The 22905-nt window shown below is 37.1% G+C and overlaps 1 protein-coding gene across 16 annotated transcripts in view; it reads right to left on the bottom strand.

Annotated features, from left to right (window-relative positions):
• The window catches only part of ZC3H12B (zinc finger CCCH-type containing 12B), a 461523-nt gene that overhangs the window by 426582 nt on the left and 12036 nt on the right, over positions 1 to 22905 (bottom strand). For 8 of the 16 annotated variants that reach the window (XM_063803884.1, XM_054676378.2, XM_063803883.1 and 5 more), the window contains exon 1: positions 17599 to 18348. The exons of 7 other annotated variants lie outside the window; for them this stretch is intronic. The gene's annotated coding sequence lies outside the window, so the exon portion shown is untranslated. Of the gene's footprint in view, positions 1 to 17598; positions 18349 to 22905 lie in introns of those variants that run through there. One more of the 16 variants, XM_063803880.1, reaches the window with a different exon arrangement.

Here is a 22905-nt window from a genome sequence, read left to right as displayed (position 1 = left end):
GCAGGGTTGCTTCAACACATGCAAATCAATTAGTGCAATTCATCACATAAAAAGAACTAAGGACAAGCATCACATGATTATCTGAATAGATGAAGAAAAGGCTTTCAATAAAATTCAACATTGCTTCATGTTAAAAACTCTCAATAAAGTAGGAGGACACAGGCCTGGCTTGCTTTGCCACCTGTTGACTTCAGAGCCCCAGGGCCTTGAGGAAACTCAAAGAAAATAAAGATAACACAGAGAAGGAATTCAGAATTCTATCAGATACATTTAATAGAGATTGAAATAATTAAGGATAATCAAATGGAAATTCTGGAGCTGTAAAATGCAATTGGCATACTGAAGAATGTATCAAAGTCCTTCAGTAGCAGAACCGAAGGATTAGTGATTAGAAGAAAGAATGAGTAAGCTTGGACACAGGTTATTTTAAAATATACATTGAGAGGATACAAAAGAAATAAGAATAAAAAGTGATGAAGCACTCCTACGAGATCTAGAAAATATCCTCAAAGGGGTAAATCTAACAGTTATTGGCCTTAAAGAGGAGGTAGAAAAAAAGACAGCAGAAGAAAGTTGATTCATAGCGATAATAACAGAGAACTTCCCAAACCTAAAAAAAAGATATTGTTATCCAAATACAAGTTTATACAACACCAAGCAGATTGAACCCAAAGAAGACTACCTCAAGGCATTTAATAATCAAACTCCCAAAGATCAAAGATAAAGAAAAATCCCTAAAATCACAAGAGAAAAGAAACAAACAATATACTATGGAGCTCCAATACATCTGACAGCAGACTTCTCAGGAGAAACCTTATGGGCCAGGAGACAGTGGCATGATATATTTAAAATGCTTAAGGAAAAAAAAAAAACTTTTAACCTAGAATAGTATATCTGACCAAAATATCCTTCAAGCATAAAGGAGAAAAAAAGACTTTCCCAGAAAAACAAAAGATGAGAGGTTTCATCAATACAAGACATTCTCCAAGAAATGTTAAAGGGCATACTTCAACCAGAAAGAAAAAGATGCTAATTAGCAATACATAATCAACTGAAGGTACAAAATTTGCTGGTAATATTAAGTACACAGAAAAACACAGAATATTATAACACTGTCACAGTGATATGTAAACTACTCTTATATTAAGTAGAAAGAATGAACGATGAACAAATCGAAAATAATAACTCCAACAACTTTTAAGACACGGACAGTACAATAAGATATCAATAGAAGCAGCATAAAGTTAAAAAGCAAAGGGACAAAGTTAAGTTATAAGGTTAAAATAATGAATTATAAGACAATATTTCCAAGCCTCATTGTAACCTCAAACCAAAAATCACACAAAGGATACACAAAAAATAAAAAGCAACAAAGTAAATCATATCACCAGAGAAAAGAACCTTCACTAAATGAAGACAGGAAGCAAAGAAGCAAGAGAAGACCAGAAAACAACAAAATGGCAGTTCTTACTTATCAGTAATAACATTGAATGTAAAGGGACAAAACTCTCCAATGAAAATAACCTAGCTGAATGAATAAAAAAGAAAAAAGCAAGACACACTGATCTGTTCACAAAACAAGTTTTAAAACACTAAAAAAAAAAAAAAAGTAACATCAAGTATCTTCTCTGACCACAATGGAAAACTAGAAATCAATAACAAGAGAAATTTTGGAAATTACACAAATAGATGGAAATTAAACAAGGCCATTGAATGGCCAGTGGTCAATGAAGAAATTAAGAAAAAAAATTGAAAAATGTCTTGAAACAAATGATAATGGAACATAACATACCAAAACTCAAGGGATACAGCAAAAGCAATACCAAGAGGGAAGTTCATAGTTCAAATGCCTACATCAAAAAAGAGAATAAACTTCAAATGAACATTCCAATGATGCATCATAAAGAACTACAAAAGCAAGCGCAAACCAAATGCAAATTAGTAGAAGAAAAGAAACAATGAAGATCAGAGCAGAAATGAATGCAATTGAAATAAAAAAAAAGATCAATGAAACAAAAAGTTGTTTTTTTGAAAAATTAAACAAAATTTAAAAACCTTTAGCCAGACTAAGAGAAAGAGTGAAAATACAAATAAATAAAATCAGAAATGGGATCTGGCAAGATGGCTGAATAGGAACAGCTGCAGTCTGCAGCTCCCAGCGAGACCAACACAGAAGGAGGGTGATTTCTTCATTTCCAACTGAGGTACACGGTTCATCTCACTGGGACTGGTTAGACAGTGGGTGCAGCCCACAGAGGGCGAGCGGAAGTAGAGTAGGGACTCACATCACCCAGGAAGCTCAAGGTGCCGGTGAACTCCCTCCCCTAGGAAACGGAAGCTGTGCAAGACTGTGCTGTGAGGAATGGGGCTATCCAGCCCAGATACTACACTTTTCCCACGGTTTTTGCAACCTGCAGACCAGGAGATTCCTTTGGGTGCCTACACCACCAGAAACCTGGGTTTCAAGCACAAAATGGGGCAGCTGTTTGGGCAGACACTGAGTTAGCTGCAGGAGTTTTTTTTTTAACAGAGTGGCCCCTGGAACCCCAGCGAGACAGAACAATTCACTCCTCTGGAAAGGGGGCTGAAGCCAGGGAGCCAAGTGGTCTTGCTGAGCAGGTTGCACCCCCACAGAGCAAAGCAAGCTATGATCCACTGGCTTGAAATTCTCGCTGCCAGCATAGCAGTCTGAAGTCGACCTGGAACAATCGAGCTTGGTTGGGGGAGGGGCATCTGCCATTACTGAGGATGGAGTAGGTGGTTTTCCCCTCACAGTGTAAACAGAGCCACCAGGAAGTTCAGACTGCGTAGAGCCCACCGCAGGGCAGCAAAGCCGCTGTAGCCAGACTACCTCTCTAGATTCCTACACACAGGGCAAGTCATCTCTGAAAGAAAGGCAGCAGCCCCAGTCAGGGGCTTATAGATAAAACTCCCATCACCCTGGGACAGAGCACATGAGGGAAGGGGCAAGTGGGTGCAGCTTCAGCAGACTTAAATGTTCCTGCCTGCCAGCTCTAAAGAGAGCAGTGGATCTCCCAGCACAGCACTCGAGCTGTGCTAAGGGACAGACTGCCACCTCAAGTGGATCACTGACCCCCATGCCTCCTGACTAGGAGATACCTCCCAGCAGGGGTCGACAGACGCCTCATACAGAAGAGCTCAGGTTGGTACCTGGTGGGTGCACCTCTGGGAGGAAGCTTCCAGAGGAAAGAATAGGAAGCAATCTTTGCTGTTCTACAGCCTCGATGGTGATACCCAGGGAAACAGGGTCTGGAGTGGACCTCCAGCAAACTTCAACAGACCTGCAGAAGAGGAGCCTGCTGTTAGAAGGAAAACTAACAAATAGAAAGGAATAACATCAACATCAATAAAAAGAACACCCACAAAAAACCCATCCAAAGGTCATCAGCATCAAAGATCAAAGGTAGATAAATCCACGAAGATAAGGAAAAACCAGTGCAAAAATGCTAAAGATTCCAAAAACCAGAATGCCTCTTCTCCTCCAAAGGGTCACAACTCCTTGCCAGCAAGAGAACAAAACTGGATGGAGAATTAGTCTGATGAACTGACAGAAGTAGGATTGAGAAGGTGGGTAATAACAAACTCCTCCAAGGCGAGGAGCATGTTTCAACTCAATGCAAGGAAGCTAAAAACCTTGAAAAAAGGTTACAGGAGCTGCTAACTAGAATAACCAGTTTAGAGAACATAAATGACCTGATGGAGCTGAAAAAACACAGAACGAGGACTTTGTGAAGCATGCACAAGTATCAATAGCCAAATTGATCAAGCAGAAGAAGGGATATCAGAGATTGAAGATGAACTTAATGAAATAAAGAGTGAAGACAAGATTAGAGAAAAAAGAATAAAAAAAAAACAAACAAAGCCTCCAGGAAATATGGAACTATGTAAAAAGACCAAACCTATGATTGATTGGTGTACCTAAAACTGACAAAGAGAATATAACCAAGTTGAAAAATACACTTCAAGATATTATCCAGGAGAACTGCCCCTACCTGGCAAGACAGGCGAACATTCAGTTCAGGAAATACAGAGAACACCACTAAGACACTCCTCGAGAAGAGAAACCACAAGACACATAATCGTCAGATTCACCAAGGTTGAAACAAAGGAAAAATTGTTAAGGGCAGAGAGAGAGATAAATCAGGTTACCTACAAAGGGAAGCCCATCAGACTAACAGTGGCTCTCTCTGCAGAAACCCTACAAGCCAGAAGAGAATGGGAGACAATATTCAACATTCTAGAAGAAAAGAATTTTCAACCCAGAATTTCATATTGAGCCAAACTAAGCTTCATAAGCAATAGAGAAATAAAATCATTTCCAGACAAGCAAATGCTGAGAGATTTTGTCACAACCAGGCCTGCCTTACAAGAGCTCCTGAAGGAAGCACTAACTATGGAAAGGAAAAACTGGTACCAGTCACTGCAAAAATATACCAAATTGTAAAGACTATCAACACTATGAAGAAACTGCATCAATTAATGGGTAAAATAACTAGCTACCATCATAATGACAGGATCCAATTCAAACATAACAATATTGACCTTAAAAGTAAATGGGCTAAATGCTCCAATTAAAAGATACAGACTGGCAAACTGGATAAAGAGTCAAAACCCATCAGTGTGCAGTATTCAGGAGACCCATCTCATGTGCAAAGACACACATAGGCTAAAAATAAAGGGATGGAGAAATATTTACCAAGCAGACGGAAAGAAAAAAAAAGCAGGAGTTGCAATCCTAGTCTATGTAAAACAGACTTTAAACCAAAAAAGATGAAAAAAGACAAAGAAAGGCAACATGTAATGGTAAAGGGATCAATACAAGAAGAAGAGCTAACTATCCTAAATATATATGCACCCAATAAAGGAGCACCGAGATTCATAAAGCAAGTTCTAAGAGAACGAAAAAGAGACTTAGACTCCCAAACAATAATAGTGGGAGACTTTAACATTGCACTGTCAATATTAGACAGATCAGCGAGACACAAAATCAACAAGGAGATTTCGGACTTGAACTGAGGTCTGGACCAAGTGGATCTAATAGACATCTACAGACTCTCCACCCCAGTTCAACAGAATATACATTCTTCTCATAGCACTTATTCAAAAATTGACCACATGATTGGAAGTAAAACACTCCTCAGCAATGCAAAAGAATGGAAAACATAAGACAAAGTCTCTCAGACCATAGTGCAATCAATTTAGAACTCAAGATTAAGAAACTCACGCAAGACCACACAACTACATGGAAACTGAACAACCTGCTTCTGAATGACTACTGGGTAAATAATGAAATTAAGGCAGAAATAAGAAAGTACTTTGAAAACAATGAGAACAAAGACACAACATACCAGAATCTCTGGGACACAGCTAAAGAAGTGTTTAGAGGGAAACTTATAGCATTAAATACCCACATCAGAAACTGGGAAAGATCTAAAATCAACACCCTAACATCACAATTAAAAGAACTAGAGAAGCAAGAGCAACAAATTCAAAAGCTAGCAGAAGACAAGAAATAACTAAGATCAGAGCAGAACTGAAGGAGATAGAGACATGAAAAACCTTTCAAAAACTCGATAAATCCAGAAGCTGGTTTTTTGAAAAGATTAACAAAATAGACCGCTAGCCAGACTAATAAAGAAGAAAAGAAAGAAGAATCAAATAGACATAATAAAAATGATAAAAGGGATATCACCAAAGATCCTACACACATACAATCTACCATCAGAGAATACTATAAACACCTCTATGCAAATAAACTAGAAAATCTAGAATAAATGGATAAATTCCTGGACACATACATCCTACCAAGACTAAACCAGGAAGAAGTTGAATCCCTGAGTAGAACAATAACAAGTTCTGAAATTGAGGCAGTAATTAATAGCTTATCAACCAAAAAAAGCCCAGCTCCAGAGGGATTCACAGCCAATTTCTACCAGAGGTACAAAGAAGAGCTGGTGCCATTCCTTCTGAAACTTCTCAAAACAACAGAAAAAGAGGGATTCCTCCCTAACTCACTGTATGAGGCCAACATCATCCTGATACCAAAACCTGGCAGAGAAACAAAAAAAGAAAATTTCAGGCCAATATCCTTGATGAACATCGATGTGAAAATCCTCACTAAAATACTGACAAACTGAATCCAGGAGCACATCAAAAAGCTTATCCACCACGATCAAGTTGGCTTCATCCCCAGGATGCAAGGCTGGTTCAATATATGCAAATCAGTAAACATAATCCATCACATAAACAGAACAAATGACAAAACCTCATGATTATCTCAACAGATGCACAAACAGCCTTCAATAAAATTCAACAGGCCTTCATGCTAAAAACACTCAATAAACTAGGCACTGATGGAACGTATCTCAAAATAATAAGAGCTATTTATGACAAACCCACAGCCAATATCATACTGAATGGGCAAAAGCTGGAAGCATTCCCTTTGAAAACTGGCACAAGACAAGGATGCCCTCTTACCACTCCTATTCAACATATTATTGGAAGTTCTGACCAGGGCAATCAGGCAAGAGAAAGAAATAAAAGGTATTCAAATACAAAGAAAAAAAGTCAGATTGTGTCTGTTTGAAGATGACATGATTGTATATTTAGAAAACCCCTTGGTCTCAGTCCAACAACACCTTAAGCTGATAAGCAACTTCAGCAAAATCTCAGGATACAAAATCAAAGTGCAAAAATCACAAGCATTTCTATACACCAATAATAGACAAACAGAGAGCCAAATCATAAGTGAATTCCCATTCAGAATTGCTACAAAGAGAATAAAATACCTAGGAATACAACCTAGAAGGGACATGAAGGACTTCTTCAAGGAGAACTACAAACTACTGCTCAAGGAAATAGACCTCGGACACAAACAAAAGGAAAAACATTCCATGCTCATGGATAGGAAGAATCAATATCGTGAAAATGGCCACACTGTCCAAAGTAATTTATAGATTCAATGTTATTCCCATCAAGTCACAATTGACTTTGTTCACAGAATTACAAAAACTACTTTAAATTTCATATGGATCCAAAAAAGAGCTCGTATAGCCAAGACAATCCTAAGCAAAAAGAACAAAGCTGGAGGTATCACACTACCTGACTTCAAACTATACTACAAGGCTACAGTAACCAAAACAGCATGGTACTGGTACCAAAACATATATATAGACAAATGTTACAGAACAGAGGTCTCAGAAATAACACCACACATCTACAACCATCTGATCTTTGACCAACCTGACAAAAACAAGCAAAGGGGAAAAGATTCCCTATTTAATAAATGGTGCTGGGAAAACTGGCTAGCCATATGCAGAAAACTGAAACTGGAACCTTTCCTTACACCTTAAACAAAAATTACCTCAAGATGGATTAAAGACTTAAACGTAAGACCTAAAACCATAAAAACCCTAGAAGAAAGCCTAGGCAATACCATTCAGGTCATAGCCATGGGCAAAGGCTTCATGGATAAAACACCAAAAGCAATGGCAACAAAAGCCAAAATTGACAAATGGGATCTAATTAAACTAAAGAACTGCTCAGCAAAGAAACTATCATCAGAGTGAAGAGGCAATCTGCAGATTGGGAGAAAAATTTTGCAATCTATCCATCTGACAACAGTCTAGTATCCAGAATCTACAAGGAACTTAAACAAATTTACAAGAAAAAAACAACCCCATCAAAAAGTGGACAAAGGATATGAACAGACACTTCTCAAAAGAAGAAATTTATGCAGCCAACAAACATATGAAGAAAAGCTCATCATCACTGGTCATTAAAGAAATGCAAATCAAAACCACAATGAGATACCATCTCATGCCAGTTAGAATGGCGATCATTAAAGAGTCAGGAAACAACAGATTCTGGAAATGATGTGGAGAAATAAGAATGCTTTTACACTGTTGGTGAGAATGTAAATTAGTTCAACCATTGTGGAAGATAGTGTGGTGATTCCTCAGGGATCTAGAATGAGAAATATCACTTGATCCAGCAATCCCATTACTGGGTATATACTGAAAGGATTACAAGTCATTCTACTATAAAGACACATGCACATGTATGTTTATTGCAGCACCATTTACAATAGCATAGACTTGGAATCAACCCAAATGCCCATCAATGATAGACTGGATAAAGAAAATGCAGCACATATACACCATGGAATACTATGCAGTCATAAAAAAGAATGAGCTCATGTCCTTTGCAGAAACATGGATGAAACTGGAAACCATCATTCTCAGCAAACTGACACAGGAACAGAAAACCATACACCACATGTTCTCACTCATAAATTTGAGTTGAACAATGAGAATACATGAACAAAGGGAGCGGAACATCACACACTGGGGCCTGTTGGGGGATGTTGGACAAAAGGAGGGATAGCATTAGGAGAAATATCTAATGCATGTGGAGTTTAAAACCTAGATGACGAGTTGATGGGTGCAGCAAAGCACCATGGCACATGTATACCTACGTAACAAACCTGCACGTTCTGCACATGTATCCCTGAACTTAAAGTATAATAAAAAAATAAAAATAAGAATAAAAATAAAAAAACAGAAAAGAAAAAGGATACATTACAACTGATATTGCAAAAATTCAAAGGATCATTAGTGGCTACAAAGAGCAACTATATGCCAAATAATTGGAAAATCTATAGTAAATGGACAAATTCCTAGATATATACAACCTACCAAGATTGACACAGGAAGACATCCAAAACCTGAACAGACCAACAAGTAATGAAAATGAAGCTATAGTAACAAGTCTACGAGTAAAGAAATGCCTGGGACCTGATGGCTTCACTGTTGATTTCTACCAAACATTGAAAGAAGAACAAATAACCAATCCTACATAAACTATTCCAAAAAATAGAGGAGAAACGAAGACTTCCAAACCAGTGATGATGAGCTTTTCTTCATATGTTTGTTGGCTGCATAAGTGTCTTCTTTTGAGAATATCTTCTTTATGAGTCCAGTATTGCCCTGATGCCAAAGACAGACAAAGATAGATCAAAAAAAGAAAACTACAGGTGAATATATCTGATGAATATTGATGCAAAAATCCTCAACAAAATACTAGCAAACTGAAATCAACAATACATTAGAAAGATCATTCATCATGAGCAAGTGGGAGTTATCCCTGTGACGCAAGGATGGTTCAACATATGCAAATCAATGCAATACATCGTATCAACAGAATGAAACATAAAAATCATATGACCATTTCAATTGATATGGAAAAAGCATGTGATAAAATTCAACATCGTTTCATGTTGAAAACCCTAAAAAAATAGGGGACAGAAGGAACATAAAACCTCAACATAATTAAAGGCAAAAACAGCAGACCTATAGCTAGTTTCACACTGAAAGCCTTTCCTCTAAGATCTGGAACACAACAGGGATACACCCTGCCATCACTGTTATTCAACACAATACTGAAATTCCTAGCTGGAACAATGAGACAGGAGAAATATATGCAGTGCATCCCAATTAGAATGGAAGAAGTTAAATCATCCTTGTTTGCAGATGATATGATCTTATATTTTGAAAATCCTTAAAATTCCACCAGAAAACTACTAGAAATGATAAACAAATTCAGTAAAGTTGCAGGATACAAAATCAACATAACAATGCTAAGTAGCATGTGTATATGGCAACAGTGAACAATCTGAAAAAGAAATTGAAAAAGTAATCCATTTACAATAGCCATGCATAAAATTAAATGCCTAGAATTAACCAAAGAAGTGAAAGATCACTGTAATGAAAACTATAAAACACTGATGAAAGAAATTGAAGAGGACACCAAAATATGGAAAAATATTCCATACTTATAGATCAGAAGAATCAATATTGTTAAAATGCCCATACTAACAGTAGTCTACATATTCAATGCAATCCCTATCAAAATACCAATGACATTCTTCACATAAATAGAAAAATCAATCCTAATGTTTATATGGAATGAAAAAGAACCAGAATACGCAAAGCTATTTTATGTAAAAATCAGAAAATTAGAGGAATCACATTATCTGACTTCAAATTATATAATACTACAGAGCCATAGTAACCAAAAAACCATGGTACTGGCATAAAAACAGACACACAGACCAATGGAACAGAATAGAGAACCCAGAATCAAATCCCCAATCCTATACTAAACTCATTTTAAACAAAGGTGCTAAGAACCTACACTGGGTAAGACAGTCTCTTCCATAAACGGTGCTGGGAAAACTGGATATCCATATGCAGAAAAATGAAACTAGACCTCTACTCTTCCCATATACAAAAATCAAATTGAAATTGATGAAAGACTTAAATCTAAGACCTCAAAATTTAAAACTACTACAATAAAACATTGGGGAAAATCTCCAGGACACTGGTCTGGGCAAAGATTTTTTGAGCAACACCGCACAAGCGCAGGCAGCCAAAGCAAAAATGAACAAACTGGGTGGGGGGGTGGTTCCAAGATGGCCAAATAGGAACAGCTCCAGTCTACAGCTCCCAGCGTGAGCGATGCAGAAGACAGGGGATTTCTGCATTGTGAACTGAGGTACTGGGTTCATCTCACTGGGGCTTGTCAAACAGTGGGTGCAGGACAGTGGGTGCAGTGCACCAAGCGTGAGCCAAAGCAGGGCAAGGCATCACCATACCCGGGAAATGCAAGGGGTCAGGGAATTCCCTTTCCTAGCCAAGCAAAGCAATGACAGACGGCACCTGGAAAATCGGGTCACTCCAACCCTAATACTGTGCTTTTCCAATGGTCTTAGCAAACGGCACACCAGAAGATTATATCCCGCGCCTGGCTCGGAGGGTCACACGCCCACGAAGCCTCGCTCATTGCTAGCACAGCAGTCTGAGATCCAACTGCAAGGTGGCAGTGAGGCTGGGGGAAGAGCAGCCGCCATTGCTGAGGCTTCAGTAGGTAAGCAAAGTGGCCGGGAAGCTTGAACTGGGTGGAGCCCACCACAGCTGAAGGAGGTCTGCCTGACTCTGTAGACTCCACCTCTGTGGGCAGGGCATAGCCAAACAAAAGGCAGCAGAAACCTCTGCAGACTTAAATGTCCCTGTCTGACAGCTTGGAAGACAGTAGTGGTTCTCCCAGCATGGAGTTTCAGATCTGAGAACAGACAGACTGCCTCCTCAAGTGGGTCCCTGACCCACAAGTAGCCTAACTGGGAGGCACCCCCGAGTACAGGCAGACTGACACCTCACATGGCTGGTTACCCCTCTGAGACAAAACTTCCAGAGGAACTATCAGGCAGCAACATTTGCTGTTCAGCAATATTCGCTGTTTTATAGCCTCTGCTGCTGATACCCAGGCAAACACGGTCTGGAGTGGATCTCCAACACTCTAACACACCTGCAGCTGAGGGTCCTGACTGTAAGAAGGAAAACAAACAGAAAGGACATCCACACCAAAACCCCATCTGTATGTCACCATCATCAAAGACCAAAGGTAGATAAAACCACAAAGACGGGAAAAAAACAGAGCAGAAAAGGTGAAAATTCCAAAAATCACAGCACCTCTCCCCCTCCAAAGAAATGCAGCTCCTCACTAGCAATGGAAAAAACTGGACGGAGAATGCCTTTGAGGAGTTGAGAGAAGAAAGCTTTAGACGATCAAACTTCTCCGAGCTAAAGGAGGAAGTTCGAACACATCGCAAAGAAGCTAAAAACCTTGAAAAAATATTGGACGAATGGCTAACCAGAATAATCAGTGTAGAGATGTCGTTAAATGACCAGATGGAGCTGAAAACCATGGCACGAGAGCTAGGAAATGAACGCACAAGCTTCAGTAGCCAATTCGATCAACTGGAAGAAAGGGTATCAGTGATGGAAGATGAAATGAATGAAACGAAGCGAGAAGGGAAGTTTAGAGAAAAAAGAATAAAAAGAAATGAACAAAGCCTCCAAGAAATATGGGACTATGTGAAAAGACCAAATCTACATCTGATTGGTGTACCTGAAAGTGACGGGGAGAATAGAACCAAGTTGGAAAACACTCTGCAGGATATTATCCAGGAGAACTTCCCCAATCTAGCAAGGCAGGCCAACATTCAAATTCAGGAAATACAGAGAATGCCACAAAGATACTCCTCGAGAAGAGCAACTCCAAGACACATAATTGTCAGATTCACCAAAGTTGAAATGAAGGAAAAAATGTTAAGGGCAGCCAGAGAGAAAGGTCGGGTTACCCACAAAGGAAAGCCCATCAGACTAACAGCAGATCTCTCAGCAGAAACTCTACAAGCCAGAAGAGAGTGGGGGCCAATATTCACCATTCCTAAAGAAAAGAATTTTCAACCCAGAATTTCATATCCAGCCAAACTAAGCTTCATAAGTGAAGGAGAAATAAAATCCTTTACAGACAAGCAAATGCTGAGAGATTTTGTCACCACCAGGCCTGCCCTAAAAGAGCTCCTGAAGGAAGCACTAAACGTAGAAAGGAACAACCGGTACCAGCCACTGCAAAAACATGCCAAACTGTAAAGACCATTGAGGCTAGGAAGAAACTGCATCAACTAATGAACAAAATAACCAGCTAATATCGTGACAAGATCAAATTCACACATAACAACATTAACCTTAAATGTAAATGGGCTAAATGCTCCAATTAAAAGACACAGACTGGCAAATTGGATAAAGAGTCCAGACCTATCACTGTGCTGTATTCAGGAGACCAATCTCACGTGCAGAGACCCACATAGGCTCAAAATAAAGGGATGGAGGAAGGTCTACTAAGCAAATGGAAAACAAAAAAAGGCAGGGGTTGAAATCCTAGTCTCTGATAAAACAGACTTTAAACCAACACAGATCAAAAGAGACAAAGCCATTACATAATAGTAAAGGGATCAATTCAACCAGAAGAGCTAACTATCCTAAATATATATGCACCCAATACAGGAGCACCCAGATTCATAAAGCAAGTCCTTAGAGACCTAGAAAGAGACTTAGACTCCCACACAATAATAATGGGAGATTTTAACACCCCACTGTCAACATGAGACAGATCAATGAGACAGAAAGTTAACAACGATATCCGGGAAATGAACTCAGCTCTGCACCAAGAGGACCTAATAGACATCTACAGAACTCTCCACCCCAAATCAACAGAATATACATTCTTCTCAGCACCACACCGCACTTATTCCAAAATTGACCACATAGTTGGAAGTAAAGCATTCCTCAGCAAATGTAAAAAAACAGAAATTATAACAAACTGTCTCTGAGACCACAGTGCAATCAAACTAGAACTCAGGATTAAGAAACTCACTCAAAACTGCTCAACTACATGGAAACTGAACAACCTGCTCCTGAATGACTACTGGGTACATAAGGAAATAAAGGCAGAAATAAAGATGTTCTTTGAAACCAACGAGAACAAAGACACAACATACCAGAATCTCTGGGACACATTTAAAACAGTGTGTAGAGGGAAACTTATACCACTAAATGCCCACAAGAAAAAGCAGGAAAGATCTAAAATTGACACCCTAACATCACAATTAAAAGAACTAGAGAAGCAAGAGCAAACACGTTCAAAAGCTAGCAGAAGGCAAGAAAGAATTAAGATCAGAGTAGAAATGTAGGAGATACAGACACAAAAAAAACCTTCAAAAAAATCAATGAATCCAGGAGCTGGTTTTTTGAAAAGATCAACAAAATTGATAGACTGCTAGCAAGACTAAAAAAGAAGAAAAGAGAGTAGAATCAAACACATGCAATAAAAAATGATAAAGGGGATATCACCACTGATCCCACAGAAATACAAACTACCATCAGAGAATACTATGAACACCTCTATGCAAATAAGCTAGAAAATCTAGAAGAAATGAATGAATTCCTGGAAACATACATGCTCCCAAGACTAAACCAGGAAGAATTTGAATCTCTGAATAGACCAATAACAGGCTCTGAAAGTGAGGCAATAATTAATAGCATACCAACCAAAAAAAGACCAGGACCAGACGAATTCAAAGCTGAATTCTACCAGAGGTACAAGGAGGAACTGGTACCATTCCCTCTGAAACTATTCCAATCAATAGAAAAAGAGGAAATCTTCCCTAACTCATTTTATGAGGCCAGTATCATCCTGATACCAAAGCCTGGCAGAGACAAAACAAAACACAGAGAATTTTAGACCAATATTCTTGATGAACATCGACGTAAAAATCTTCAATAAAATACTGGCAAACCGAATCCAGCAACACATCAAAAAGCTTATCCACCATGATCAAGTGGGCTTCATCCCTGGGATGCAAGGCTGGTTCAACATATGCAAATCAGTAAACGTAATCCAGCATATAAACAGAACCAATGACAAAAACCACATGATTATCTCAATAGATGCAGAAAAGGCCTTTGACAAAATTCAACAGCCCTTTATGCTAAAAACGCTCAATAAATTAGGTATTGATGGGACATATCTCAAAATAATAAGAGCTATTTATGACAAACCCACAGCCAATATCATACTGAATGGGCAAAAATTGGAAGCATTCCCTTTGAAAACTGGCACAAGACAGGGACGCCCTCTCTCACCACTCCTATTCAACATAGTGTTGGAAGTTCTGGCCAGCGCAATCAGGCAGGAGAAGGAAATAAAGGGTATTCAATTAGGAAAAGAGGAAGTTAAATTGTCCCTGTTTGCAGATGACATGATTGTTTATCTAGAAAACCCCATCGTCTCAGCCCAAAATCTCCTTAAGCTGATAAGCAACTTCAGCAGTCTCAGGATATAAAATCAATGTGCAAAAATCACAAACATTCTTATACATCAATAACAGACAAACAGAGAGTCAAATCATGAGTGAACTCCCACTCACAATTGCTTCAAAGAGAATAAAATACCTAGGAATCCAACTTACAAGGGATGTGAAGGACTTCTTCAAGGAGAACTACTAACCACTGCTCAATGAAATAAAAGAGGATACAAACAAATGGAAGAACATTCCATGCTCATGGATAGCAAGAATCAATATCGTAAAAATGGCCATACTGTCCAAGGTAATTTACAGATTCAATGCCATCCCCATCAAGCTACCAATGACTTTCTTCACAGAATTGGAATAAACTAATTTAAAGTTCATATAGAACCAAAAAAGAGCCCGCATTGCCAAGTCAACCCTAAGCCAAAAGAACAAAGCTGCAGGCATCACACTACCTGACTTCAAACTACACTACAAGGCTACAGTAACCAAAACAGAGATATAGACCAATGGAACAGAACAGAGCCCTCAGAAATGATACCACACATCTACAACCATCTGATCTTTGACAAACCTGACAAAAACAAGAAATGGGGAAAGGATTCCCTATTTAATAAATGGTGCTGGGAAAACTGGCTAGCCATATGTAGAAAGCTGAAACTGGATCCCTTCCTTACACCTTATACAAAAATTAATTCAAGATGGATTAAAGACCTGAATGTTAGACCTAAAACCATAAAAACTCTAGAAGAAAACCTAGGCAATACCATTCAGGACATAGGCATGGGCAAGGACTTCATGTCTAAAACACCAAAAGCAATGGCAACAAAAGCCAAAATTGACAAATGGGATCTAATTAAACTAAAGAGCTTCTGCACAGCAAAAGAAATTACCATCAGAGTGAACAGGCAACCTACAGAATCGGAGAAAATTTTTGCAATCTACTCATCTGACAAAGGGCTAATATCCAGAATCTACAATGAACTCAAACAAATTGACAAGAAAAAAGCAAACAACCCCATCAAAAAGTGGGTGAAGGATATGAACAGACACTTCTCAAAAGAAGACATTTATACAGCCAAAAGACACGTGAAAAGATGCTCATCATCACTGGCCATCAGAGAAATGCAAATCAAAATCACAATGAGATGCCATCTCACACCAGTTAGAATGGTGATCATTAAAAAGTAAGGAAACAACAGGTGCTGGAGGAGATGTGGAGAAACAGGAACACTTTTACACTGTTGGTGGGACTGTAAACTAGTTCAATCATTGTGGAAGTCAGTGTGGCGATTCCTCAGGGATCTAGAACTAGAAATACCATTTGACCCAGCCATCCCATTACCGGGTATATACCCAGAGGAGTATAAATCATGCTGCTATAAAGACACATGCACATGTATGTTTATTGTGGCACTATTCACAATAGCAAAGACTTGGAACTAACCCAAATGTCCAACAATGATAGACTGGATTAAGAAAATGTGGCACATATACACCATGGAATACTATGCAGCCTTAAAAAATGATGAGTTCATGTCCTTTATAGGGACATGGATGAAGCTGGAAAACATCATTCTCAGCAAACTATCGCAAGGAAAAAAACCAAACACCGCATGTTCTCACTCATAGGTGGGAAATGAACAATGAGAACACATGGACATGGGAAGGGGAACATCACACCCCGGGGCCTGTTGCGGGGTGGGGGGAGTGGGGACGGATAGCATTAGGAGATATACCTAATGTAAATAGCAAGTTAATGGGTGCAGCACACCAACATGGCACATGTATACATACGTAACAAACCTGCAGGTTGTACACATGTACCCTAAAACTTAAAGTATAATTTAAAAAAAGACACACAAATGGCAAACAGGCACGTGAACAATAGAGCACGAGGGAATACTTCTAAATGGTGAAAAGGATCTCAATGTCATTGATCATCAGAGAAATGCAAATCAAATCTATAAGGAAATATTATCTTACTCCAGTTAAAATGGCTTATATTCAAAAGACAGGCAATAACAAATGCTGGTGAGGATGTAGAGAAAAGTGAACCCTTATATACTGATGGTAAAAAAGTAAATTGACAACTACTATGGAGAATAATTTGGAGGTTCCTTAAAAAACTAAAAATTGAGATAGCGAATACAACAGCAATTCTATTGTTGAGTATATACAGAAAAGAAATGAAATCGGTATGTCAAAGAGATATCTGCACTTCTATGGTGGTTGCAGCACTGTTAACAATAGCTAAGATTTGAGAGCACCCTATTTGTCCATCAACAGATGAATGGATAAAGAAAATGGGGCATATATACACAATGGAATACTACTCAACCACAAAAAAGAATGAAATTCAGTCATCTGCAGCGACATAGATGGAACTGGAGATCATTATGTTAAGATAAATAAGCCAGGCACAGAAAGACAAACATCACATTTTCTCACTTATTTGTGGGATCTGATAATCAAAACAATGGAGGCTGGGAAGTAGGGTTCTGGGGGGAGGTGGGTATGTTTAATGGGTACAAAAAAAAAATAAAAAGAACGAAGAAGACCTACTATTTGATAGCACAATAGGGTGACTATAATCAATAATAACTTAATTGTACATCTTAAAATAGCTTAAAGAGTGGAATCGTATTGCTTATAACTCAAAGAATAAATTCTTGAGTGGATATATACCCTATTCTCCATGATGTGCTTTTTCACATTGGATGTCCGTATCAAAACATATCATGTATCCCAAATATATAAATATCTACTATGTACCCACAAACATTTTAAAAAATAATAATTAGAAAAAGAATTATGGTGGGGCCATGAACTTTGCTAAACAATAGACATAATTAAACAATTACCTGCCATTGCTTTATGTGTTTTTCTATAAGTTGCTTACAGCTGCCGAGTCATGTAACTGGGGGTCACAAGTTTTACACTTCTCCAACTACTCCTATAGATAACATCACTATTATGAAACTTAAAAAAACTGGTCTTTGAGATATTTTTCAGATTTATAAGCAGACCAAGAGCTGACCAAGAGATGTCACCTGGTCCCAAGACAGCCCCCTCCCAGGAACTGACTCAGCTAAGCCAAGACAGTTTTAGGTACCCCTGTGATTTCATCCCCAGTCAATCATTTCTTAAAAGTTTCCTATCCCCTGCCTGCCAAAGTGTCCTTAAAAAAAACCTAGCCTCCAAATTCTCAGAGAGATGGGTTTGAGAAGTTTTTTCCCTTTCTCCTTATTTGGCTGGCCCTGCAATTATTAAACTACTTCTTTGCTGAAAAAAAAGTCTTAGGCTGAATCAATTATTTTTAATTTGTTCCTATTGTTAGGTAAAGTATTCTTCCTTATTTGGATGTTTGGAGGATAGTTTCTTTGTTCATATGCTTTTTAAAAATTGCAAAATTTAATCTAGGTGAAATGCCCCTTTTCATTGATTTTTTTCTGGTTCATGATGAATCCTTTCAAACAGAATACAGCATATCCATATTTCTTCCACCTAAAAAAGAAAGAAAGATCTCAATTAACAACTTAACTTTACATCTGAAGGCACTAGAAAAAGAAGAGCAAACTAAGACTAAAGTGAGCAGAAGGAAAGGAATGATAAAAACCAGAGCAGAAATACATAGAGAAGAAAAAAACATAGAAAAGATCAATAAAATTAAAAGCGCTTTTTTGAAAAGATAAAAAATATTGACAAATCTTTAGCTAGAATAAGAAAAGAGAAGACTCAAAACAATCAGAAATGAAAGAGGAAACATAAAAACTGATGCCACATAAATTAACAGGATTAAAAGAAATCAATATAACCAACTACTTGTCCATAAATTCAATAACCTGAAAGAAATGGATAAATTTCTGGAAATCTATAACCTACCAACGCTGAATCATGAAGAAAGAGAAAATCTGAACATACTTATAACTAGTAAGAAGATTAAATCAGTTAATAACCCCCCTACAAATAATCCTTCTTAAAGTCTTCCAAAAAAATTGAAGGGGAAGGCATACTTCTAAACTCCTTTTATGAAGACAGCATTACCCTTTTAACAAATCCAGACAAAGACACAAGAAGAAAAGAAATCAATAAGCCAATATATTTGATAAGCATAGATGCAAAAATCTTCAACAAAATACTAGCAAGTCAAATTCAACAGCATATTAAAAAGGATTATAAATCATGGCCAAGTGAGATTTATCCTTGTGAATCCAGGATGGCTAACCATATAAAAAATCACTTAATATGATACATCACATTAAGAAAGTGAAGAATAAAAATTCCATGGTCATCTCAATAGACACAGAAATATTTTTTGACAAAATTCAACACCCTTTTGTGACAAACTCTCAACAAACTAAGAACAAAAGAAAATTGCCTCAACAATTTTCAACAAAACCATGTATGGTCAACAAAATCATATATGAAGAGTCCACACCTAACATCATACTTCATGATAAAAAACTGAAAGCTTTTCCTTTAAGATCAGGAACAAGGCAAGGATGCCTGTTGTCACCACTTCTATTCAACATAGCATTGGAAATCCTCTCCAGAGCAATTAGCTAAGAAAAAAAAATGAAAACATCCAATAGAAAAGAAAGTAGAAAAATTATCTCTTTTAGCAGATGAAGTGATCTCATATATAAAAAATCCTAAAGACTCCACAAAAATACCTGTTAGAATTAATAAACAAATTCAATAAAGTTGAAGAACACAAAATCACAAATAAAAAGCAGTTGCACTTCCATAGACTAGGAATTAACAATCCAAAAAAATCAGGACAACAATTGTATTTTCAATGGCATCAAAAGAATATAATACTTAGAAATAAACTTAACCAAGGTGACAAAGAACTTTTATAATAGCTTAAAGAAAGTTGGAAAATTCAAAATATGTACATTAAAAAACACACTTTTGAATAACCAATAGGTCAAACAGGAAATCTTAATAAAAATTTCAAAATATCTTCAGACCAACAAAAATGAAAACACAACATACCCAAACTTATGAGATGCAGCAAAAGCAGTACTAATAGGGAATTTTATAGAGATAAAAACATACATTAAAAGAAAGAAAGATCTCAATTAACAACCTAAGTTTACATCTACAAAACTACAAAACATTGTTGGAAGAAACTAAAGAAGACACAAGTAAGTTGGAATACATCTGTATTAATGGATTGGAAGACTTAATAATGTTAAAATGTCCATGCTATCCAAAGCTATCTACAGATTCAATGTGATCCCCATCAAAATCCCAATGGCATTTTTTACAAAAATAGAAAACAATCCTAAAATTCACATAGATCCACAAAGGACTCCCAATAGCCAAAACAATATTGAGAAAGAGCAACAAAGTTGGAGACCTCACACTCCAAGATTTTAAAACATATTACAAAGCTACAGTAATCAAAACAGTATGAAACTGACATAAAGGCAAACATATAGACCAATTTTGAAAAGAATAGTGAGCCCAAAAACAAATGCACACACATGCAGTCAAATGATATTCAACAATGGTGCCAAGACTACATAATAGGAAAATGATAATCTCTTTAACAGATGGTGCCGGAAAAACTGGATATCTACATGCAAAAGAATGAAATTGGACCCTTATCTTACACAATATACAAAAATCAACTCAATATGGATTAAAGACTTAACTGTAATACCTGAAACTATAAAACTCCTAGAAGAAAACATAAGGAAATAGCTTCATAACATCAGTCTTGGGAATGATTTTTTGGATAAGACACCAAAAGCACAGGCAACAAAAGGAAAAATAGACAAGTGAGACCAAATCAAACTAAAAACCTTCTGCATAGCAAAGAACACATCAACAGAGTTAAAGGAAACCCACGGAATGGGAGAAAATATTTGAAAACCTACACAACTGATAAGGAGTTAATATCCAAACTATAAAAGGAACTTGTACAACTCAATAGAAAAAATGAACTGATTATAATATGAGAAAAGGACTTGAATAGATATTTCTCCAAAGAAGACATGCAAATGGCTAAGAAGTATATGAAAAGATGCTCAACATCACTAATCATCAGAGAAATACAAATCAAAACCAAAATGAGTGATCACCTCATGCCTATTAAAATGGCCATGATTAAAACAAAACAAAACAAAAACCAGAAAGTAACTAGTGTCGTACATTAGGTCTTACAAACATGACATCTATAGGTAATAGTAGTGCACTGTATTCATGATTTTTGCCAAATGAACAGATTACAGCTGCTCATGCCACAGGAGGGAAAACAGGTAACTATATGAGATGACCCAATATGTTGATTTGTTTCACTATAGTAATATTTTTACTATATATGTGTACCTCATAACATCATTATATATGTATACCTCACTTATGTATAATAAAATTTACTTTAAAAAGGAAATAACAAGTGTTATTGAAAAATTGGAACTCTTGTGCACTGTTGTTGGGACTATATAATGGTGTAGCCACTTTGGAAAACAGTATGGAGGTTCCTCAGAAAATTAAAAATATAACTACCATATGATCTTGTAACCCCACTGCTAAGTATTTATCCAAAAGAATTGAAAACAGTATCTAGAAGAGATATTTGCACTCCTATCTTCATTGTAGCATTATTTACAATAGCCAGGATGTGTAAACAACCTAAATGTCCATCAATGGATGAATAGATACAGAAAATGTGGCATATGTGCATAATAGAATATTATACAGCTTCTAAAAAGAAGAAAATCCTGTCATATCCAGTCATACAATCCAGGCATACAACATGAGAACCCTGAGGACTTTATGCTAAGTGAAATAAACTAGTCACAGAAGGACAAATACTACATTATTTCAGTTATAGGAGGTACATAAAAGTAATCAAATTGATAGAACCCAGGGAAACGGGGAAATGTGGAGATGCTGTTCAATGAGTATAGAGTTTTAATCATGCAAGATACAAAGTTTTAGATATCTTCTGGACATTAATGTGCATATAATTTATAATACTGTACTGTACACTCAAAATTTTCTTAAGAGGGTAGATACCATGTTATTTCTTACCACAATTTTAAAAATTAAAGACTTAGCCCCAACATATGAATAATTATTTTAATATAAACTAGTCTAAATATACCAATTAAAAGATAGAGACTGGCAGAGTAGTTTTTCTTTTAAAAAAAAACTTAGCCCAACTATATGCAGTCTACAAGAAATTCACTTCAAATACACCTACATGGGTAGGCTGAAAGTAAATGGATGGAAAAATATATATCATTGAAATATGAATTTTTTGAAAACACCAGTACATATACTAATATCAGATAAAGGAGACTTCAGAGCAAAGAAAATTACTAGGAAGAAAGAGGGACATTATATAATATTCATGAAATAGCAGAATTACAGAGAAAGAACAAATTAGAGATCAGATGTTTGAGAAGGAAAAGGAGGTGAGTGTGTCTTTATAAAGTGTTAGCCTGAAAGAGCCTTTGGAGTGGTGACAATTGTTAGAAACTATACATGTGAGAAAATGAGTAGAGCTATACACACACACATACACAGAGTGCTTACAAAAGTAAGGAAAACTGAATGAGATAAACATTAGTTTCCTGGTTTCTGTATCATACTGTAGTTATGCAACATAACATTGAAGTGGGCTAGGTGAGCTATGAACAGGATCTCCCTGTACATTTATTGCAACTTTCTATGAATCTTCATTTCAAAAATAATATGCAAGGGTACCTCATTTTATCACGATTTGCAGATACAGTGTTTTTTGTTTTTTGTTTCCAAACTGAAGTTTTGTGGCAACCCTGCATTGAGCAAATCTATTGGCACAATTTTTACAAAAGCATGTGCTCACTTCATGTCTCTCTTACATTTTGTTAACTCTCATAATATTTCAAACTTTTTCATTATAAGTATATCTGTTATGGTGATCTGTGATCAGTGATCTCTGATGTTACTATTGTAATTGTTTGGGGGCACCACAAACAAGTCCCCATAGAAGATGGCAAACATAATCAATAAATATGTACATGTTCTGATTGCTAAACTGATTGGCCATTCCCACATCTCTCTCCCTCCCCTCGGGCATCCCTATCCTGTGAGACATAACAATATTGAAATCATGATAATTAATAACCCTACAATGGCCTTTTAAGTGTTCAAGTGAAAGGAAGAGT

This window comes from Pan troglodytes, chromosome X (genome assembly GCF_028858775.2).
Source record: "Pan troglodytes isolate AG18354 chromosome X, NHGRI_mPanTro3-v2.0_pri, whole genome shotgun sequence".
NCBI lineage: Eukaryota > Metazoa > Chordata > Mammalia > Primates > Hominidae > Pan > Pan troglodytes.
The sequence above is the reverse complement of the archived record's forward strand: the minus strand, read 5'-3'. Positions and strand labels throughout refer to the sequence as shown.